At 46.4% G+C, this 22,815-nt stretch overlaps 1 non-coding gene across 1 annotated transcript; it reads left to right on the top strand.

Moving 5' to 3' along the window:
• Positions 1–18,995: 18,995 nt before the first annotated feature.
• On the top strand, positions 18,996–19,186 carry LOC126163317 (U2 spliceosomal RNA). Its single transcript, XR_007535212.1, has one exon. It is a non-coding gene; the product is annotated as a U2 spliceosomal RNA (small nuclear RNA).
• Positions 19,187–22,815: the final 3,629 nt, after the last annotated feature.

Here is a 22,815-nt window from a genome sequence, read left to right as displayed (position 1 = left end):
CGACAGCGTCATACAATTACAACATTGGACACAGGAGTGGTGCTACGCCGTCGTTTCAGACAAGTCACGCTTCAGCGTACAGCATCACATGCATGTATGTGGAAGGTCCAGACAGCACTAACGTTGTCAGACTGTTTTAGTCATCGCCATACGGACCTAAAACCAGGCTTAGCCCTAAACTCGCGACGTGCCTTTTCTGTGACGTAGACTACGAGGTGGGTTCTCTGGGACCCCTATTTTTAAACCGAGATTTAAGGCAAAAATCATATGAAATTTTTACTTTATGCTATATTACATTTATTTTCACAGTTGTTTAAATGCTCCTAGTTTATTTTATTGCAATAAACGAAGCCTGCAGCATTTTACTATTTATCACACAAAAGTACATAATTTTTTGTGGTTCTTTTAAATAGTACACGTAAATGGACTGTTAGAGTACTGAATTTTACACTCTGAAAAATTATATAATCTCTGTAGCAAATAAATTTAAATTCCAGGGCTTAAATTTGTGCATAAAAATTCCACCCGATAGCTACAAAAAGAAAGTCTGTCAAATTGACGTTCATTGCTGGGAACTACGTTTTTCTTATCACCACTAAGAAAACATTCGATTTTAACAGACACTTTAAGTATTTCTTTGAAGAAACTGACAAATCTCCCTCACAACTTTCCTGAAATACTTCCTTTGAATGATACTCTTATTCGATAGCAGAAGTGTGATCACTGGCTAACGTAAAATCGTCGTCTTCTTCGTTTATTTCTTCTTCCATAACACTGATACCTTACTCCAGTGACCGACTAACAATTTCATCAAACTCGGCAAAGTTAAAACTGATACATTCGTGCGAACACATTTTGAGCCGTAGGGTACCGTACTGAAGAAAACAGGTACGTAGTTAACGAGGCGCGGTCTGGGAGACTCCAGCACGAATCAGTATCACGTGTCAACAATAACCACAGAAGGCAATAACGCAACCGACAGCAAACATCGTTGGCTTGGTGATTTACGGAGGATACGGGGAGTATAGAAGCATTCCACCTCAACTGGCCTTGGAGAGCGAGTTCGAAAACTTTCACGCGGTCTGAGACACCACACCTCGTGAGTTAAGGGTTAGTGGTTTTGGGTGTGAATGCTACACAATACGGTCACGTCTGATGTAGAGAGCAGCCCTCACGTTCCTGACGTGTTAAGGCAGAAGGCTGTTCCCTGTCTCGAAGTCTCCGTGACGTCGTCTTCCAACAAGATATTGCAACTCTCCGTGTTGTCCGTCCTGTGCTTCGATACAGAGAGTATTCCACTGTTACCATGTCCCGCACATTCTCGAGATCCTCTTCCCACTAGAAACATCTCATCATGACTTGCCGATAGTCCTGTAGACCACCACTAGCCAGATCCTACAACTGATGAACTCTGCCATGTAACTGAAACAGCGAGAACGAGGGAATTCACAGCAGAGATCAGAAACCGGCTCCATATCATAACTTTAAACTAACCAGCGTGTCCTGTGAAATCATCTCAGAGCTCTCCCTTTATGTGTGTCAGTAGACTTGATTCGTGAGTCTTCGCCGCTGCCCACTCGTCACCTGAGTCTGTTGTCAGGTACCGGTGAACTTGCCTCGTTCAGAAAGGAGAGCGAGTGCATCAGCTCGAAAGCATAACCGTGGACCGTGGACTCGCGCCATTCCCGCTACATACGCAACCGTGTTGGAAGAAATTTCCACCATTAACCTGTAAATTACTATTCAGATATTTTACACGGTCATGATTTCGCCTTCAAAGCCATTCTCAAGTGCATATTGAAATGTCACAAACTGTCTGACTTGCCTAAATGCCAAAAGAAAGTTATTTACCAATATAACGACTGATCGGTTAGCTGTAAGTATTTTTCTGTTTATATATAAATTTACATAGATAAAACTGTTTCGAAGATTGTGGTTAATTTATTTTACTGTTTATTATCTCTTCAACGAATGTATAACAATTAAATTGAAAAACACATATTTTCGAGGCATTGCCCAGTTTGTAACGGAAGTACCAGAAACTGTGACATGAGGATGAATGTAAAACTCTAAATGATGATTAATTATTAAAATAAATTAGGGAAACGAATGATAAGCTACACAAGTCGCTATTAGCACACAAACACAAGTTGCCGTGACCAGATGAATAACAGAAATAGCGCTCTTTCTTGTCACAAGGATGTAACATTGGCGTTCCTCTGTGTCCAGTTTTCGTTTGACGCAGAACAGAAATGTTTTCTCATGGTGGAGATTCAATAAACAAGAATAAAACCATTCTATCTTTGTTGGACGAAATTTGTACGTTTTCAATCTGAAGTGTGGGCTATAGCGTGAAACGTATTCCACATATCAGTCCTTCTCTAATGCAGCACATTTGCAGTTGTGTACTTTGTACCAATAATTATCATCTTACGCCCTCCACAGCCTCACAAAGTACAGCTTCGTTAAAGGCCATCCGATCCCGACAACAAGTCATTTCACATTATCAGTACTACTTTACAGCACCAAGGTCGTGTACTGAACTTCTGTACAACCAATAAGCCACGAATAGCCTTACACACTTCCATGCTTCAATAAGCGAGAACGAGTCGACGAATGTGAAGCGATCACAGCCTTGCAGTTCTCAGAAACGTCATACTCACGGAAATACAACAGGAACGAAGGAAGCGCTAGAGAACCAATGTGTCAGGGGCGCCTTGATTTTTAAAGTATGCAACCCGCTACACTAATAGTAATCGCTCCGTTTCTAGTCTGTTAATTCACAGCCCTTCCCTCAGGAAAGGTGACAGACTTTATATTTGCCAAAGACTACACCCGACTGTGAATGGGTGCATGAATTACCTAGATTGGTTGGTTGGGGAAGGAGACCAGACATCGTGGTCATCGGTCTCATCGGATTAGGGAAGGATGGGGAAGGAAGTCGGCCGTGCCCTTTCAGAGAAACCATCCCGGAATTACCTAGAGTGATATTTGTACTACCTACCATTTTATGTTTAACCGCGCTGGCGTCACAGATTGCTCGCAATAACCGATACTTTAACATAAGGCTCATGTTTAGAACTTCAGTGGAGAAAGGAGCAATCGAACAACGTGTGGATATTAAATTTTGTTCTAAATTGATTAAAGTAAGAAAGACACTTTTGAAGTTGTACACACTGTTTATAGTGATGAGGCAATGGGTGATAAGAACATTTTTATGTGGTATACAAGGTTTAGTAATGACAGAGAGCATTGAAGATGACCCACGTCCAGGAAAATCATCGACAGTTCGAATCGGAGAAAATGTTAAAGTGGCGGAAATTCTTCGAATTGATAGGTGTGCATCTGCCAAATTAATTGAGAAGCACGCTGGAATTCCAAACAGAACAATGTACCCCATTCTAACTGAAAACTTTGACAGAAAGAGCATCAGTTGTCGTTTGTGCTCCACTTGCTCATTGACAATCAGAAAGATATTGCAGAGTGGAAGTGCGCAAATAAACTACACTCCTGGAAATGGAAAAAAGAACACATTGACACCGGTGTGTCAGACCCACCATACTTGCTCCGGACACTGCGAGAGGGCTGTACAAGCAATGATCACACGCACGGCACAGCGGACACACCAGGAACCGCGGTGTTGGCCGTCGAATGGCGCTAGCTGCGCAGCATTTGTGCACCGCCGCCGTCAGTGTCAGCCAGTTTGCCGTGGCATACGGAGCTCCATCGCAGTCTTTAACACTGGTAGCATGCCGCGACAGCGTGGACGTGAACCGTATGTGCAGTTGACGGACTTTGAGCGAGGGCGTATAGTGGGCATGCGGGAGGCCGGGTGGACGTACCGCCGAATTGCTCAACACGTGGGGCGTGAGGTCTCCACGGTACATCGATGTTGTCGCCAGTGGTCGGCGGAAGGTGCACGTGCCCGTCGACCTGGGACCGGACCGCAGCGACGCACGGATGCACGCCAAGACCGTAGGATCCTACGCAGTGCCGTAGGGGACCGCACCGCCACTTCCCAGCAAATTAGGGACACTGTTGCTCCTGGGGTATCGGCGAGGACCATTCGCAACCGTCTCCATGAAGCTGGGCTACGGTCCCGCACACCGTTAGGCCGTCTTCCGCTCACGCCCCAACATCGTGCAGCCCGCCTCCAGTGGTGTCGCGACAGGCGTGAATGGAGGGACGAATGGAGACGTGTCGTCTTCAGCGATGAGAGTCGCTTCTGCCTTGGTGCCAATGATGGTCGTATGCGTGTTTGGCGCCGTGCAGGTGAGCGCCACAATCAGGACTGCATACGACCGAGGCACACAGGGCCAACACCCGGCATCATGGTGTGGGGAGCGATCTCCTACACTGGCCGTACACCACTGGTGATCGTCGAGGGGACACTGAATAGTGCACGGTACATCCAAACCGTCATCGAACCCATCGTTCTACCATTCCTAGTCCGGCAAGAGAACTTGCTGTTCCAACAGGACAATGCACGACCGCATGTATCCCGTGCCACCCAACGTGCTCTAGAAGCTGTAAGTCAACTACCCTGGCCAGCAATATCTCCGGATCTGTCCCCCATTGAGCATGTTTGGGACTGGATGAAGCGTCGTCTCACGCGGTCTGCACGTCCAGCACGAACGCTGGTCCAACTGAGGCGCCAGGTGGAAATGGCATGGCAAGCCGTTCCACAGGACTACATCCAGCATCTCTACGATCGTCTCCATGGGAGAATAGCAGCCTGCATTGCTGCGAAAGGTGGATATACACTGTACTAGTGCCGACATTGTGCATGCTCTGTTGCCTGTGTCTATGTGTCTGTGGTTCTGTCAGTGTGATCATGTGATGTATCTGACCCCAGGAATGTGTCAATAAAGTTTCCCCTTCCTGGGACAATGAATTCACGGTGTTCTTATTTCAATTTCCAGGAGTGTAAAAGATCTGCCGCTATGGACTGAGACTTCATGTCTTGCATCGTAACAAGTGATGAAAGATGGTGTTTTCAGTGCGAGTCACTTACAAAATGCTAAATCTCGGAACAGAGATATACGGAATCACCAAGATCGGAAAAAAAGTACGCATACAGAAAACCTGTGTCGAGGCAGTGCTCACTGTTTCCTTTAATTCGAAAGGACTTATCCATAAAGAATTCGTTCCAGAAGGCCAAATGGTGAATGCGGATTACTACGTCGGTGTTTTTAATCATTTCTGGGCGAGGATTGTTCTGGATCGACCCGAATACTGGAATCAAGGATGTGGTGTTTGCTGCACAAAAACCTACCAGCGCGATGTCTTGGTTCAAGAACTTATCGTGCTGCTTCAACGATCTAGTTAGACGAGAAGCAGCAACTGTAAGAGAGCTCCAAAAGCGTGCTACTCATGAGAACTCACTTCTTATAACCAGCTACAGAATATACCTTCCATCAGACAGAGAACCACTCTGGCCAGCGCAAGACGCACCTCTTGGGAATGATCTGTGTCAGGAATGGAGCGAGTTTTGACATAAGTTTCCTTCAGGAAACTTTCGTCACTGAACCTAAAAAACGTGTAAGTGGATTTCATCATCTGAGGGAACTATAGATAGCTCTGAACCGATTCAGGACAGGGCATGGAAGGTGTGGTGTCTTTGTAAGAATGGGGTTTTAAGGATGCACCGACGTGCATACTGCACAGCGATTCCCTGAACGTTGTTTACTACGGCATCAGGGAACGGCATTTGGTGACACCAAGACACTTGTTAAGAGACCTAGATATACAGTTATACAATTTTCGAGTTTTCGTACTATGTATTTTATGTATATTTAAAGATTTAATCAAAAATGTAAGATGATCATCTAAACCACGCTAGTAATAATAATAATAATAATAATAGTAATGTACTTATTCGCCTGAATTGTCTGTGTGCGACTTCTAGACTTCTCGTTGTTTCCGAAACTGAAGATGGCAAAGAATGTAAAGCGTCTCAGCAGGATTTCAGATATCTACGGTGCTACAACCATGGTTACTGCAGGCAGTTTCGAAGGTTGAGTATCGGAACTGTTTCTAACCATTTTTCCAAGGCTTCCAGTCATTTATTGACGCACAAGGAGCTTATTCTGAACAAAAAGTAGTGGAAAATTCTGCATCATATTGGCCACCTTTCCTATGGGACAGCATTGAGTCTATTGGAAGCTGTGCGGACTGACGTACCCGTACCTGTCGTCGAAGTCATTTCTACTCTGTGCCCAGCCGGGTTAAAGCACATGTGGTGGCCAGAGGTGGTGGCTCTATGTACTAAATATTACACCTCGTACCCCTAAATCACCTAAAAGTTTAATCTTGTGTCTTTCGTGATAAATGTGCGCGCAAAACAAATAAAATTTAGTAATTTGGTGACGTGCGGTGTGCGCAGGTGTGCCGGTGGTGTACCCGCCGTGGCGTAACGTGACAGCACTGGCCGGTCTGCCCGTGACGCTGGACGTGGAGTTCTGCGCCAACCCGGCTGCCGACCGCGCCCTCTGGCTGCTGCGTGGCGCCCTCCTCAGGCCGGGGGAAGCGGCACCCGGCGTCGTCGCACACAACGTCACGGTACGTAGCGGGGACTACCTGCACTGCCGCAGACACCTGTAGACGACTCTGCAGTGATGGCGCCGTTGCCCCGCAGCACTTTTCGCAGACGTATTAAGCAGCAGACTGTTATACACTCCTGGAAATGGAAAAAAGAACACATTGACACCGGTGTGTCAGACCCACCATACTTGCTCCGGACACTGCGAGAGGGCTGTACAAGCAATGATCACACGCACGGCACAGCGGACACACCAGGAACCGCGGTGTTGGCCGTCGAATGGCGCTAGCTGCGCAGCATTTGTGCACCGCCGCCGTCAGTGTCAGCCAGTTTGCCGTGGCATACGGAGCTCCATTGCAGTCTTTAACACTGGTAGCATGCCGCGACAGCGTGGACGTGAACCGTATGTGCAGTTGACGGACTTTGAGCGAGGGCGTATAGTGGGCATGCGGGAGGCCGGGTGGACGTACCGCCGAATTGCTCAACACGTGGGGCGTGAGATCTCCACAGTACATCGATGTTGTTGCCAGTGGTCGGCGGAAGGTGCACGTGCCCGTCGACCTGGGACCGGACCGCAGCGACGCACGGATGCACGCCAAGACCGTAGGATCCTACGCAGTGCCGTAGGGGACCGCACCGCCACTTCCCAGCAAATTAGGGACACTGTTGCTCCTGGGGTATCGGCGAGGACCATTCGCAACCGTCTCCATGAAGCTGGGCTACGGTCCCGCACACCGTTAGGCCATCTTCCGCTCACGCCCCAACATTGTGCAGCCCGCCTCCAGTGGTGTCGCGACAGGCGTGAATGGAGGGACGAATGGAGACGTGTCGTCTTCAGCGATGAGAGTCGCTTCTGCCTTGGTGCCAATGATGGTCGTATGCTTGTTTGGCGCCGTGCAGGTGAGCGCCACAATCAGGACTACATACGACCGAGGCACACAGGGCCAACACCCGGCATCATGGTGTGGGGAGCGATCTCCTACACTGGCCGTACACCACTGGTGATCGTCGAGGGGACACTGAATAGTGCACGGTACATCCAAACCGTCATCGAACCCATCGTTCTACCATTCCTAGACCGGCAAGGGAACTTGCTGTTCCTACAGGACAATGCACGTCCGCATGTATCCCGTGCCACCCAACGTGCTCTAGAAAGTGTAAGTCAACTACCCTGGCCAGCAAGATCTCCGGATCTGTCCCCCATTGAGCATGTTTGGGACTGGATGAAGCGTCGTCTCACGCGGTCTGCACGTCCAGCACGAACGCTGGTCCAACTGAGGCGCCAGGTGGAAATGGCATGGCAAGCCGTTCCACAGGACTACATCCAGCATCCCTACGATCGTCTCCATGGGAGGATAGCAGCCTGCATTGCTGCGAAAGGTGGATATACACTGTACTAGTGCCAACATTGTGCATGCTCTGTTGCCTGTGTCTATGTGCCTGTGGTTCTGTCAGTGTGATCATGTGATGTATCTGACCCCAGGAATGTGTCAATAAAGTTTCCCCTTCCTGGGACAATGAATTCACGGTGTTCTTATTTCAATTTCCAGGAGTGTATATTGAAGTGGCGCTCGCGTGAGTCTTATTTCAGATATTGGTTCTTCGTTTATGTGACGTCCATCTCATACCTAATTCTCGCTCCAATCGAGATTATATAACTCTCTTCAACGACAACTCTCACATCGTCGATCACTGTGCAAGTGTGCCCAAGCCTCCACTCCCGCGCCTCCTCCACATGCCCTCCACGCAGTCGATATGCCCAAAACCCTTCCACTTATCCCCTCCGCCCTAGTATACTGATGACACCGCCCCCACCCAGCCCTCCAGATCCGCCCCAGTATGCCGATGACACCACACACCAACCTACCCTCCAGAAATCCCAACGATCTCTCCAGTACACCCTCTGATGCAACCAGTGGACTTTCAGAATCAACCCTCATAAACCCTCGCAATAATTAAAGGCCAAACAACCCGCAGCCTTCACCCCCACGGCTTTTACTTTATCATTTACGACCGTCCTATTCAAGCTAACACACTAAAACGCGTCGTCTAACACTTGGTCACCGACTAACATGCAAGTCCAGCCCGCCCGGTCGGCCGTGCGGTCTAACGCACGGCTTTCCGGGCGGGAAGGAGCGCCTGGTCCCCGGCACGAATCCACCCGGTGTCGTGGTCCGGGGAACAGACCAGTCTGTGGATGGTTTTTAGGCGGTTTTCCATCTGCCTCGGCGAGTGCGGGCTGGTTCCCCTCATTCCGCCTCAGTTACACTATGTCGGCGATTGCTGCGCCAACAAGTTCTCCACGTACGCGTACACCACCATTGCTCTACCACGCAAACATAGGGATTACACTCGTCTGGTGTGAGACGTTCCCTGGGGGGTCCACCGGGGGCTGAACCGCACAATAACCCTGGGTTCGGTGTGGGGCGGCGGAGGGGTGAAGTGGACTGCGGTAGTCGTCGTGGGGTTGGTGACCACTGCGGCTGCGGCGGGGACGGAGCCTCTCCGTCATTTCTAGGTCCCCGGTTAACACACAGTACAATGCAATACAACATGGAAGTCCTATAATTCAACAGAAAGTGCACAACAGACTAAAACTACTAACTAGTCGAATATGGAGATTGCATTCTTCCGCAGTCCTCCACACCTATAAAGCCCTGATCCGACTCATCCCCTGCTACGCCAATATGGTATGGATTTCCACTCCTAAATCCTTTCCCCACGCTCTGCAGGTTCTCAAATGCCATACACCACGCCCAGACTCTCACATCTGCTTACCTTTTCCCACCCACATCCCCTACTGTTGTGACTGACAATTCGCAATTTTTCACAAACACAACTTTTATTTATGTACGTTTACAAGGTTTATGACTGAACAACAAAAGAAAGATATCAATAACGATGCCAGTAAAAGACTCCTAATTGAGACAAATAAAAGTTCATTTCTAATTTTTCACAAAGGTTCGTGGTAACACACACACACACACACACACACACACACACACACACATACACACACTAGTAAAAGTCCAATTCAGAGACTAAAATGTAATCTTCAGCGGTCGAAGTCCAAGAAGTCGGCATCCGGAGTGAACTGAACTTAGGGGCTGGTTCTAGCTCCTAAATAGCTGTCTCCAGCCAATCAGGTTTTAATAGTGATACTTCCTGCAGGCCGTGGCTCGAGCTCCCCCTGCAGGAAGTAGTGCTCCGAATATCTGTTTCCATTATCTTGTATGTAAAAGACAGTGTTTATCATGGTGCTTTTGATACGCCTTGGACATAGACAATCCCATCCTCTGTGGTGTAATATGGGCTGCCGTCCCTCATGGGCTACCTTGGCCCCAGCATAACATCTACCAACTTCTAAAACTTTCCTGCCGACTCTTCCCTCCTGAACACCTCCGAATACCCTATATTACCCGTAAATTCGATGCTTCCCACTCCCTAGTTTCATCATTCCCCCCCCCCCCCTCCCTGCTCACTAATGTTGACACTCGGCCGCACTTCAACCACCACATTGCTCCAACATTACACCTCAACATCCTCTCTGAAGGAAACTTCAGTCGCCTTGCCTTACCTGACCGTGAAACCCGCCCTAATACGTATACGCTCTAACAGATGTAGGAGATCTTGTCAGGGCTCCCGTCCCCTCTAATCCTCTCCACCAGCTTCCTAAGTCTTGGTTCGGAACCGTATCCTCCTCCACTCTTCCACCATCCCTCCTCCAATCATCCACCCACACCAGCCACTTCCTACGCATACCTTTAAATACTACGTTCCCGTGATGCCCTTCTCCCTGGCGGTCTACATACACTCATCTACATATCGATTTTAATCAGTCGGGACACCGGCTTTTTCGTTTTACTTCATGCAACTGTCTGTGTGTTTTTATCTATTCATGTGCGTCACTCCTTTTCCATTTATCTGCGTCTCTAATTAATCACCAAATCATCCTTTTATATTTTAAATTATGGAATTGTCGACCTGTCTCTTTATTGTACAAAAAGTCTGTTTTTGTCAATCGCCACACCCAGCCTTAATATTATAATATTAAGGATTTCTTAAGTATACTCTCATGTGGCTGAATAGCGGCTAATAGTATCGGCAGACACACAGGGAAGAAAAATCATTAGGAAAATTATTGGGCCAAAACTCACGGACGATGGATATAGGCTTCACTCCAGGGACACCACAGAGAAGTTCTCCAACATCGCAGCGGACATTAGAAAGAGGTGACTAAAATTTTATGGACACATAAGCAGATTCCCACAGACCAGACTCACTAACAGAATCCTCAGGTACATCCAGAGACTCAACACCACTACACCTTGGCTGACACAAGTCAAAATTGATGTGGAAAGATCTGAAATAGATTCAGTGGACATCATGGACAAAGGCGTCTATAGACACAAGGTGTACAAGCGGTAAGTGATGTCACAGAAAACAGCACCTAAAGCTCAAAAGCCTAAGTGGACGGAAGAAAGGAAGAGAGCCTTTAGTGATCGAAGGAAGGAGTACTGGAAGAACAGGAAGAACAAGTAGTCATGAATGTTTCGCGTGGCCTGATAAAAGGCCTGTAACGTGTGTAATAATAATAATTATGAATACAACTAAGAGTGGCAAACAGAGGAAGATGTTGCGAATGTGGACACTTTCTGGTAAAAAAGAGCTTATGTTCACAGTTGCACATTTTTTTCCAGGACGATGAAAAGAAGATTGAACTAAGGATACTTTTACAAAGCCGGCCGGAGTGGCCGTGCGGTTCTAGGCGCTACAGTCTGGAGCCGAGCGACCGCTACCGTCGCAGGTTTGAATCCTGCCTCGGGCTTGGATATGAGTGATGTTCTTAGGTTAGTTTGGTTTAATTAGTTCAGAGTTCTAGGCGACTGATGTCTCAGAAGTTAAGTCGCATACTGCAGCCACTTGTACAGAAATCAAAACTTCGGACAGCCAAAGTGATAGGGGAGCCAGAAATAACAGTAACACGCATTCGGAAAGACTTTAAGATAGCGGATGAAACCGGTGAAAACGATAAATCTCCTGGAAAACAAAGGCGTTCCCGAAAAGGAGTTTCTGTATATGACGACGATACGGTACTTTTTGAAGAAAATTCTTGCAGTATTATGAGCAGAGGAAGGAAATCCCAACGTTGGAAATCCCGCTTATAATTTCAAAACGGAGATAGGTTGTCAAGAAGGGAGGAAGGAAAACATATAGGAAAATTTTGAGAGAGGAGGATTTAGTTTTAAAAAAGTGTAAAAACAGGAAAACAATACTAACAGAACGTTCCCACATTGTTGCAAAGCGTGCGGAATACTTCAGTCCAATAAGAAACAATGAAAAGGGGCCAAATAAACCAGTGGTATTCACGGACACAACAGGGTGCATACGTATTATACCATGAAAAAGTGCTGGCAGCACGAAGAAATTCCGGGTTTAACGATTAATAGGAGTGCAGGCAAAGGTGCTATTGTTGTCTACGCTGGAGGAGAAATGGGTTTCATAGACGTAGCAGATTTATGATTAGAAATCTAAATCCCAAGGTTATTACGATGATGTGAGTGGGGATAATTATCACAAATGGTTAGAAGAGAATCTGATTCCTAACTTCCCAGCTCTTAACATTGTTGTTGTTGATAGTGCACCGGATCTTACTGTTCAGATAAATATAGCCCTAACTACTGCCACTCGCAGAAAGAACGTAACTGAATGGATCATTCAGACCAAAATCTGTTTTGAACCGAACTTAACAATGACTGAACTTTTCCTAAATGTGCGTTATGATAAGACAAAGCCTGCTTTTGTGGCAGATCCAGTTCTAAAATGTAAGGGATATAGTGCTCGCAGGCTTCCATCATACCACTGTGATTTGAGCGCTATACAGCTAATCTGAAATAACGGAAGAAAAACTTTCAGAAAAAAAATTCTTCCATTAATTTAACTGCCCTAAAACAAAGAAGTAAAGAATATCTTTCAAAGATGACCCAAAATAATTGATTAAATGCTTGCTGACATGTAAAAGGAATTTGAAAATTATTATTTTCCCCAGGTTTGGTTAATGGAAGATTATAATAATCAATATTGATCTGGAGAGTGAAGATGAATACACTGATGAGCCAGAATCTTTTGATTTCAATTTACTATACATACAAGCCCGTCCAGGCAATCAGACGATAGCAGCATCACCTAGCGAGGATTGACTGCTGGGCAGACACACGCACTGTGCATGTACTATCAGCGTGCTGTCCGTGTCTAGAGTGGGGAAGGCGCGCGATCCATCTGACTTTGACCGAGGGCAGATTGTGATGGCCCAGAGGTTCGGCACGAGCATTTCGACAACTCCACGACTTGTCAGGTGTTGGAGGAGTGGTCTGCTGAGTGTTTCCAACACGTTGAGCAACCAAGGTGAAATCGCGTCCAGACGTCATGGAGTTGAGCGACCACTACTCGTTACAGATGTCGGACGTCGTACGCTGGGCCGATGAGTAAAAAAGGATAGACGGTGAACTGTGGCGGAAATAACATCAGACTTTAATGCTGGGCAGGATACAAGTGTGTCTGAAAACGCATTTCACCGAAAACTCCTAACGATGGGCCTCCGCAGCTGATGATCCGTACATGTGCCAATGTTAACACCATGACATTGGCAACAACTACCGAAATGGGCATTGACCATCGCCACTGAACTTTGGCACAGTGGCAGAGCGTTACTTTGTGTGTCGTCTTCCAGGGGAAGACAAGCTGGCGGCGGCTCCATTATTCTCTGTGGAACATTCATGTGGGCATCCATGGGTCCAGCGGCGCTCGTTCAAAGCACCATGACGGACAAGGTGTATCGTACTGTGATTACAAACTACGCACACCCCGTTACGACGATCATGTTTCTCGACGTCACTGGCACTTTTTTTCCAACAAGGTAATGCGTCATGTCACAAGGACATATCTCTAACGTCGATCAGTTGTAGAATTTTGGAACACGTATTACGTTCGAGTATAATGACTTTTCTGGAGACTAGAAATCTACTCTGTAGGAATCAGCATGGGTTTCGAAAAAGACGGTCGTGTGAAACCCAGATCGCGCTATTCGTCCACGAGTCTCAGAGGGCCACAGACACGGGTTCACAGGTAGATGCTGTGTTTCTTGATTTCCGCAAGGCGTTCGATACAGTTCCCCACAATCGTTTAATGAACAAAGTAAGAGCATATGGATTATCAGACTAATTGTGTGACTGGATTGAAGAGATCCTAGATAGCAGAATGCAGCATGTCATTCTTAATGGAGAGAAGTCTTCCGAAGTAAGAGTGATTTCAGGTGTGCCGCAGGGGAGTGTCATAGGACCGTTGCTATTCACAATATACATAAATGACTTGTGGATGACATCGGAAGTTCACTGAGGCTTTTTGCAGATGATGCTGTGGTGTATCGAGAGGTTGTAACAATGGGAAACTGTACTGAAATGCAGGAGGATCTGCAGCTAATTGACGCATGGTGCAGGGAATGGCAATTCAGTCTCAAAGTAGAAAAGTGTAATATGCTGCGAATACATAGAAAGATAGATCCCTTATCATTTAGCTACAAAATAGCAGGTTAGCAACTGGAAGCAGTTAATTCCATAAATTATCTGGGAGTAAGCATTAGGAGTGATTTAAAATGGAATGATCATATAAAGTTGGATCGTCGGTAAAGCAGATGCCAGACTGAAATTCATTGGAAGAATCCTAAGGAAATGCAATCCGAAAACAAAGGAAGTAGGTTACAGTACGCTTGTTCGCCCACTGCTTGAATACTGCTCAGCAGTGTGGGATCCGTACCAGATAGGGTTGATAGAAGAGATAGAGAAGATCCAACGGTGAGCAGCGCGCTTCGTTACAGGATCATTTAGTAATCGCGAAAGCGTTACGAAGATGATAGATAAACTCCAGTGGAAGACTCTGCAGGAGAGACGCTCAGTAGCTCGGTACGGGCTTTTGTTAAAGTTTCGAGAATATACCTTCACCGAAGAGTCGAGCAGTATATTGCTCCCTCCTACGAATATCTCGCGAAGAGAGCATGAGGATAAAATCAGAGAGATTAGAGCCCACATAGAGGCATACCGACAATCCTTCTTTCCACGAACAATACGAGACTGGAATAGAAAGGAGAACCGATAGAGGTACTCAGGGTACCCTCCGCCACACACCGTCAGGTGGCTTGCGGAGTATGGATGTAGATGTCGATGTAGACAGGTGCGTGATGGACAGTGGTGAATTTCAATTGATGTGCTGGCCTCGAAACTCGTCAGATCTGAACCCGATAGAACACAACTGTAACGTAATTGAACTTGGCGTCAAAGCCAATCGGCCACCTCTCCGAAATTTACGGTAATTAAGTGATCAGGTGACTTGGTGTGTGCAGATGTGGTGCAACTCCCGCGAGCTACATGCAGAGGCCTCGTTGCTTCCATGCCATGACACTGTCAAAGTTGAACATACCTTCTATTTAGGTAGGTGGCCATAATGTTCTGGCTGCTGGGTGTGTGTGGCACATGATGACGACAGTGGTAGGGAAACTGAGACCGCGGGTGAAAGTGGAACAGATGCCGAGCAGACAAACTTGACATGTAATGGATCGTCTGATTCATAACTCTAATCACTAAGGTTAATGCGGTTTTCATTACATAACTGTAGCTGTACCGTCCTTTCTTCACTCCGCAAATCCGATTGCGCGCTGACTCACGATAAGGCCACCGAAGCGCTTTCACACCCACCCACGTGGCACAATTTTTTCGTCGAATAATAAGTAACCTTTGGCTCAATCTCTTCAGGCGGAGCCGGCCGTTGTGGCCGAACTGTGCTAGACGATTAAATCCGGAACCGCACTGCTGCTACGGTCACAGGTTCGAATCCTGCCTCGGGCACGGATGTGTGTCATGTCCTTATGTTAGTTATGTTTAAGTAGTTCTAAGTGTAGGGGACTGATGACCTCAGATGTTTAGTTCCTAAGTGCTCAGAGCCATTTGAACCATTATTTTCTTCAAGCGGCTGCCAATTCAGGTTTATCAGCATTTTAGCGACGCTCTCCAGAGAGTCAGTCAGATCTATGATCACTTGTATGGCCATTCTTTATATACAATCAGTGCCCATGCTATTCGCATTTCGTATGGTCCCCAAAAAGTTGTGCATCATTCCAAAATTGGACATACCAATGTTTTTTACGCAGTCTCCTTCGTAGATGCCCTCTTACTTTACAAATCAGGAAAAAAAAAAACCTTTCCCGTTTGAGCGTTCCATATTCGAAGATCCCCACCCCTTTGGGAAGAGGGACACATTTTTGTAGCTCTCTCCTCAGTTCAGTTCTGAGCCACGTTTCCCACTCCCGGGAAATCCCGCAGCTCTCCTTCCCCTACCCCATTTCCCTCTACTCTCACCTGTCTGGAAATTGGTGAATAAAAGACAGAGTCGGTCCCGAGCTGCTGGTGTGGAAGGATCTGACGACATGAAATTCAAATCAGTCAGTTGACATAATATTATATTCTTCAATTCAGTTCGCATATTCTTTATTTAATTCTTTAGCGGTAGACTGGGCTCTGCCCCACACCTGCTCCACTTCCCATTCACTCCCCAATCTCTACATTGGTGGAAATAAACCTTGGTCTGTGCTGAGCTGCCAGATGTGGAAGATCTCATGACATGAAATGGGAAATATATTGAAAAAATAGACCACTCTTATGACGTCACAATTGTGGTACCAAAAACGGCGGCAAATAGTCCGTTTGCACTACCCTATCAATTGATTGCTTAACATTTTACAGGGACAAGGTAGCCAAAAAAAGCCGTGAAGGCGTAAGTCGAACAGATAACTTAAAACAGTCACCATCACCTTACGATGATTCTTCTTCACAGTAAAACAATTTTCATTGTTTGAGAATGATGCGCTAACATTCTGCAAATCAAGTAACTACACTACTGGCCATTAATATTGCTACACCAAGAAGAAAAGCAGATGATAAACGGGTATTCATTCGACAAATGTATTATACTAGAACTTACATGTGATTACATTTTCACGCAATTTGGGTGCATAGATCCTGAGAAATCAGTACCCGGAACAACCACCTCCGGCCGTAATAAAGGCCTTGATACGGCTGGGCATTGAGTCAAACAGAGCTTGGATGGCGTGTACATGTATAGCTGCCTATGCAGCTTCAACACGATACCACAGTTCATCAAGAGTAGTGTCTGGCATATTGTGACGAGCCAGTTGCTCGGCCACCATTCACCAGACGTTTTCAATTGGTGAGAGATCTGGAGAATGTGCTGGCCAGGGCAGCAGTCGAACATTTACTGTATCCAGAAAGGCTGGTACAGAACCTGCAACATACGGTCGTGCATTATACTGCTGAAATGTAGGGTTCCGCAGGGATCGAATGAAGGGTACAGCCACGGTTCGTAACAGATCTGAAATGTAATGTCCACTGTTCAGAGTGCCGTCAATGAGAACAAGAGGTGACCGAGTCGAATACCCAATGGGACCCCATACCATTACGCCGGGTGATTCGCCAGTATGGCGATGACGAATACACGCTTCCAATGTGCGTTCACCACGATGTCGCGGAACACGGATGCGACCATCATGATGCTGTAAACAGAACCTGGATTCAACCGAAAAAAAATTACGTTTTGCCATTCGTGCACCCAGGTTCGTCGTTGAGTATACCATCGCAGGCGCTCCTGTCTGTGATGCAGCGTCAAGGGTAACCGCAGCAACGGTCTCCGAGCTCATAGTCCATGCTCCTGCAAACGTCGTCGAACTGTTCGTGCAGATGGTTGTTGCCTTTGCAAACGTCCCCATCTGTTGACTCAGGGATCTGTTACAGCCATGCGAATGAGATGCCTGTCATCTCGACTGCTAGTGATACGAGGCCGTTGGGATCCAGCACGAGGTTCCGTATTACCCCCCTGAACCAACCGATTCCATATTCAATTTCAATTTCATATTCCATATTCAATATTCATTGGATCTCGACCAATGCGAGCAGCAATGTCGTGATACGATAAACCGCAATCGCGATAGGCTATAATCCAACCTATATCAAAGTCGGAAACGTGATGGTACGCATTTCTTCTCCTTACACGAGGCTTCATGACAATGTTTCACTAGGCAACGCCAGTCAACTGCTGTTTGTGTATGAGTAATCGGCTGGACACTTTCCTCATGTCAGCACGTTGTAGGTGTCGCCACCGGCGCCAACCTTGTGTGAATGCTCTGAAAAGCTAATCATTTGCGTATCACAACATCTTCTTCCTGTCGCTTAAATTTCGCGTCGTCCTCGTGGTGTAGCAATTTTAATGTCGAGTAGTGTAAATTTCCGCAACAAATCGATCATAGCGCTAAACATATCCGAGGTCTTGTATGCACTGACGTTTGAGATCACAAGCACCTTACTCAACCAAGTCGTTTCCACTACACACATCTGGCGAGAAAAGATAATCAATACTCTCGGTCGTAAAGAGTGTGTCGCACGACTGCCAGGAGACCACTAGAGACTTGTATGGATATAGGCCACGCCAGCAGTTACGACCTCATCTCCGGGTATCCGCCGCCCGCTGTACCAGATGCTCAGAGACCAGGGAGACTGACATTGTGGCCGCCCAGCAGCCAAGCGATCAGTTTACATGGTGGGAATAATCGTCCAGCGTAAACACTCGCCGTATTGAATCTCCTCAAATTTCCTTATAACAACTGGAGAATGTATGGAACATACACGTCCACTTCTGTCGCCGTTCAACCAGCACGCTGGCTAGTTCGCTATTCAACAGTCCAGAGGACGCTGTTAGTGCTGCCGCTGGTACTTGCCGCCACGACTGCGGGCAAGAGCAGACTAGCCGGAGTCCGTCTTTGTACCCACCGGCCGTGCGAGGGTAAGGTGCGGTTTCCAGTTGGAAAAACCTCTGAGACCGCCCCGGCCGCTGGCTGAGGTACACAACGAGAGAAGCAGGTGCGGCTTGGACGTATAGTTCAAGCTGCTGTTCCACCCACGACACAGACACTCCATAGCTTAAAAAATCCAATTTGCCTAATACGAGCCAGGGATTTTGCTGTCGATACATCTCGAATTTCTCACGTGAATTGTAGATTCCTCCGTTTCATGCGAGTTATTTTCGAAGACAGAAGAAATCGGAGCATACACCTGTTTTCATATCACTACAGTATCAACACTTGTTGTGAAAATCCAAAATGCTTCAAATGGCTCTGAGCACTATGGGATTTAACATCGGTGGTCATCAGTCCCCTAGAACTTAGAACTACTTAAACCTAACTAACCTAAAGACATCACACACATCCATGACCGAGGCAGGATTCGAACCTGCGACCGTAGCAGTCACGCGGTTCCAGACTGAAGCGCCTAGAACCGCTCGTCCACCGCGGCCGGCCTGTTGTGAAAATCCTGTACAACAGTATGGCACAGGATACATTCTCTCTAAGGGTTGTCTCATCAGATAAAAAAATCTGTTCCCATCAGCTTAATATTTGTTGTGTCTTGCATCATAGGTCTAGAATATTAAACTCATTTTTGGCTCATGACGGAGAGCTAAGAGCATGCTGTACCTCCGACACACGATGCCTCATCACTTTCCATGTCCCTTGAGGTAGACAGATGCCTCGTCACCTATGAAGTCACTTAAGGTAGACGCACAGAGGATTTTTGAGCATCAGATTAATGTTATTTATCGCTCTATAAATTCAGTATTGGGAATCCATAGAGGGAAGGCGATGTTCTGTTCGAGGAACACTATTGGGAACATTTAGTGAACCAACATTTGGAGCTGATTGCAGAAGTATTCTACGAGGGTCGTTCAATAAGTAATACACCACACTTTTTTAAAAAGCCACTAATATACATAGACAAATGCCCTTGTTGGTGCTTTACATTTGATGTCTGTTCTGTGCGCCGGTGAGGTTTCGGCAGATGGCAGAACCGTAGTACAGCGTCCAAATGGCGTCTACATATGACTCACGTTACCAAGCAACGTGCTGTTATTGAATTCTTGTGTGCAGAAAAAGAAACCGTGGTGAACATCTATAAACCTTTGTGTGCAGTGTAAGGTGATGCTGCTATTGATAGGAGTACAGTTGGGTGATTGATAAGGAATGTTACAGCCTCAAGAAACGCAGAAACACACTTCCATGGTCAGCCAAGCTCGGGACGTCATGTCACAGCCACTGCTCCGGACCTTCTGAATCGTGCGGATGTCATTTTTCTTTCCGACCGGCGCATCACAACTCGACAATTGGCTCTACAGTAGTCGGTCAGCATTGGAACTGCGTCTGCAATGATCAAGACTCCCGGATGTTCAAAGTGGTGCTCACAATGGGCTCCACAAAAGCTCACAGTGGACCACAAGATTAAAAAAAAGCCATTTCATCTGAATTGTTGGAGCGTTTTCAGACCGGCGGAGAGGCCTTTCTGTCACGGACGTTTACAGGGGACGAAAACTGGGTGTACAACTTCGCGCCGGAAACAAAAAGGCAGTCCATGGAGTGCCATCATCCTCATTCAGCTCAAAAGAAGAAATTCAAGACAACCCCTTTTGCCGGAAAAGACATGGTGTCAGTCTTCTGGATTGTGATGGCGTCATTCTCATGTATGTGATGCCAAGAGGATCAACCATCAATTCAGAGGTATATGTGAGGGCTCTGAATAAACTCAAGAGCCGTTTCCGACGGGTTCAGTGGGACAAGAATCCAGCATAAATCTTGCTCCATCACGATCATGCACGCTCACACATAGGTCTGAGAATCCGGGAACACATCGCCAAATTGGATTGAACATCATTGCCTCATACACCCTACAGTCCAGACCTGGCACCCTCGGACTTCCATCTCTTTGGGCCGCTTAAAGATTCTCTACGGGGAGCACACCTTGAAGATGGCGAGGGTGTCAGTCATGCAGTGAAAACGTGGCAACGCCTACAGGACAAGAACTTTTACCAGCAGGGAATACATGCTCTTGCACAACGTTAGCGTACGGCCATAGAACGTGATGGAGACTTCGTAGAAAAAAAGGATATGGACAAGACATGTTGGTGTATATTGTCACCAAATTCGGACTCGTAACAAAAAAGATGTTCTGAGAACATACATGTGGGGCATTACTTACTGAACGACCCTCGTACTACCACTGACATATCTTTCACGAAAGGACCACGAACATAAGATACGAGAAATTTACGCTCATGCGTAGACATATAGGTAGTCTTCTTTTATCCTCGCTCTCCTGCCAATGGAATGGGATCGGAAATGACTGGTAGTGGTACAGGGTACCCTCCGCCACGCGCCGTCCGATGGTTTGCAGAAAATGCGTGCAGTTGTAGTCTACCTATTAAGATGTTAACCCATCCACTTATAGGCACGCAAAACTGACAGAAGCATGTTGTTCCCTGTCTATCGGACAAGCAAAACATTGTCTCTAGGTAAAACTCTTCGTATTAGCCCCTAATTTTCTTACTGCAGTCACTTTACGAGACGTATGAGGTAGGGTGTGGTATGTTTGCCCACAACACTTATAAGAAGTGGTATAGACGTCATCGCTCAGCTTTCCTTTCGTCGCAATAACGCTTACCTGCCGTGATCTCACGATTATCCAAGTCTTCGGTATACAGTACTTGACTCCATCTGATTTCGACGAGAAGGTGTCCTCGCCAAGTCGTAGACACCTGCTAATTGCCCAGAAAATTCATCACGTTGTGACAGCACTGTTCCATTAGTTACAAGGCTGTGTAGTACCCGATATCTCACCGAATAGATAGAGAGCTATCACAACGACAAAAATGGCATACTAACGCACAGGAGCAAAGTCACAACGATGCAGCGCATACATGGAATACACAAGGAAATTTAGAAGCCTAACACAAGCAATTCAGCGATACTGAATGATTGTCTATAAATATTCCCCTGTACCTGTCCTAATCTCCTATATCGTATTCCTATGATAAGTACGCTAGAAATACGACAGTGTAACGGCATCAAAGTCTTCAATGATGGCATAGCATTTCGTGAGAAATAGATAATATTTCATCATTTGGAGCCTACCTCCATAATACGAATCTGACAGTATTGCAGAGTTTCTAATACACCACCCATTGAATCATTTATATCAGCGCAACAGCATTACACCACACATAATTCAGAGCTACTACAAGAGCAGGGGTGATTCGGGACTTAATGACAGCATTGCTCATTTTCCACCTCACGTGCTGTTCGATAATGGACCGAACACGATACTGTTTTCCGTCTAGTATAGAGTATATCCCCATGGGTAGTACGCATTAGCGTTTTGCTAATTATTCATTTAGAAGAAATTCAGTACTTATATGTTTATTCAACTATCGTACATCAAGATCCAATTAACCAACAAGTGCCGGCCGCGGTGGTGTAGCGGTTCTAGGCGCTCAGTCCGGAACCGCGCGACTGCTACGGTCGCAGGTTCGAATCCTGCCTCGGGCATGGATGTGTGTGATGTCCTTCTGTTAGTTAGGTTTAAGTAGTTCTAAGTTGTAGGGGACTGATGACCACAGATGTTAAGTCCCATAGTGCTCAGAGCCATTTGAACCATTTTTAACCAACAAGTACTAGCTAGAAAAAAACTAACGTCACTGGAATTTCAAGGCCTCTAATTTATCATTGTGTCTGTTTTCAACCACCGGTAGTGAATGTAGCATTATTCCTCTTCGTACCACTACATTTAGCGCCCGACAAAAATTTCTCACCATCTTCAAAGTACTGTAGAATTTGGTACTGTAGAATTTTCCTGCATCTGCTGTAAAAGCTGCTCTCAGGATGACGTACAATAATTCTGATGTACTCAGTGCAGAGCTCGACTGGAAAGTTCAAGTGCTGGAAAATACACGATGCCTCTTGTGTCTGAGTAAGAATCTTCAGACTATCAGATGAGTGTGACAAACAGCTCCCAAATACTGCGTAAAATACAATATGGCACATTTAAAAGCCTAAGGAAGTAAAAACTTGCAGTGGAACGTTAAATTCTGTCCTATCTTGAAAATTAGAAACACGGCGTTGTATACAGCGGAGACGGGCATCTTAGGCTACAGAATCTTTATGTGATTGGAGATGTATGAACAACAAATTTTGAGAGAGATGTGGGGCATCAAGCCAAAGATGATACTGGTATTTAAACAATAGAGCTGAATCATGCTGCAGTATTGGCACGTAATTTCCTAGACGCGTTTAACACTTTATATAAAAGGCATCGTCAGTGAATGTTCCGTAATAA

This window comes from Schistocerca cancellata, chromosome 2 (assembly GCF_023864275.1).
Source record: "Schistocerca cancellata isolate TAMUIC-IGC-003103 chromosome 2, iqSchCanc2.1, whole genome shotgun sequence".
In the NCBI taxonomy this organism is placed as follows: Eukaryota; Metazoa; Arthropoda; class Insecta; order Orthoptera; family Acrididae; genus Schistocerca; species Schistocerca cancellata.
This window is presented reverse-complemented; position numbering and strand designations above follow the sequence as displayed.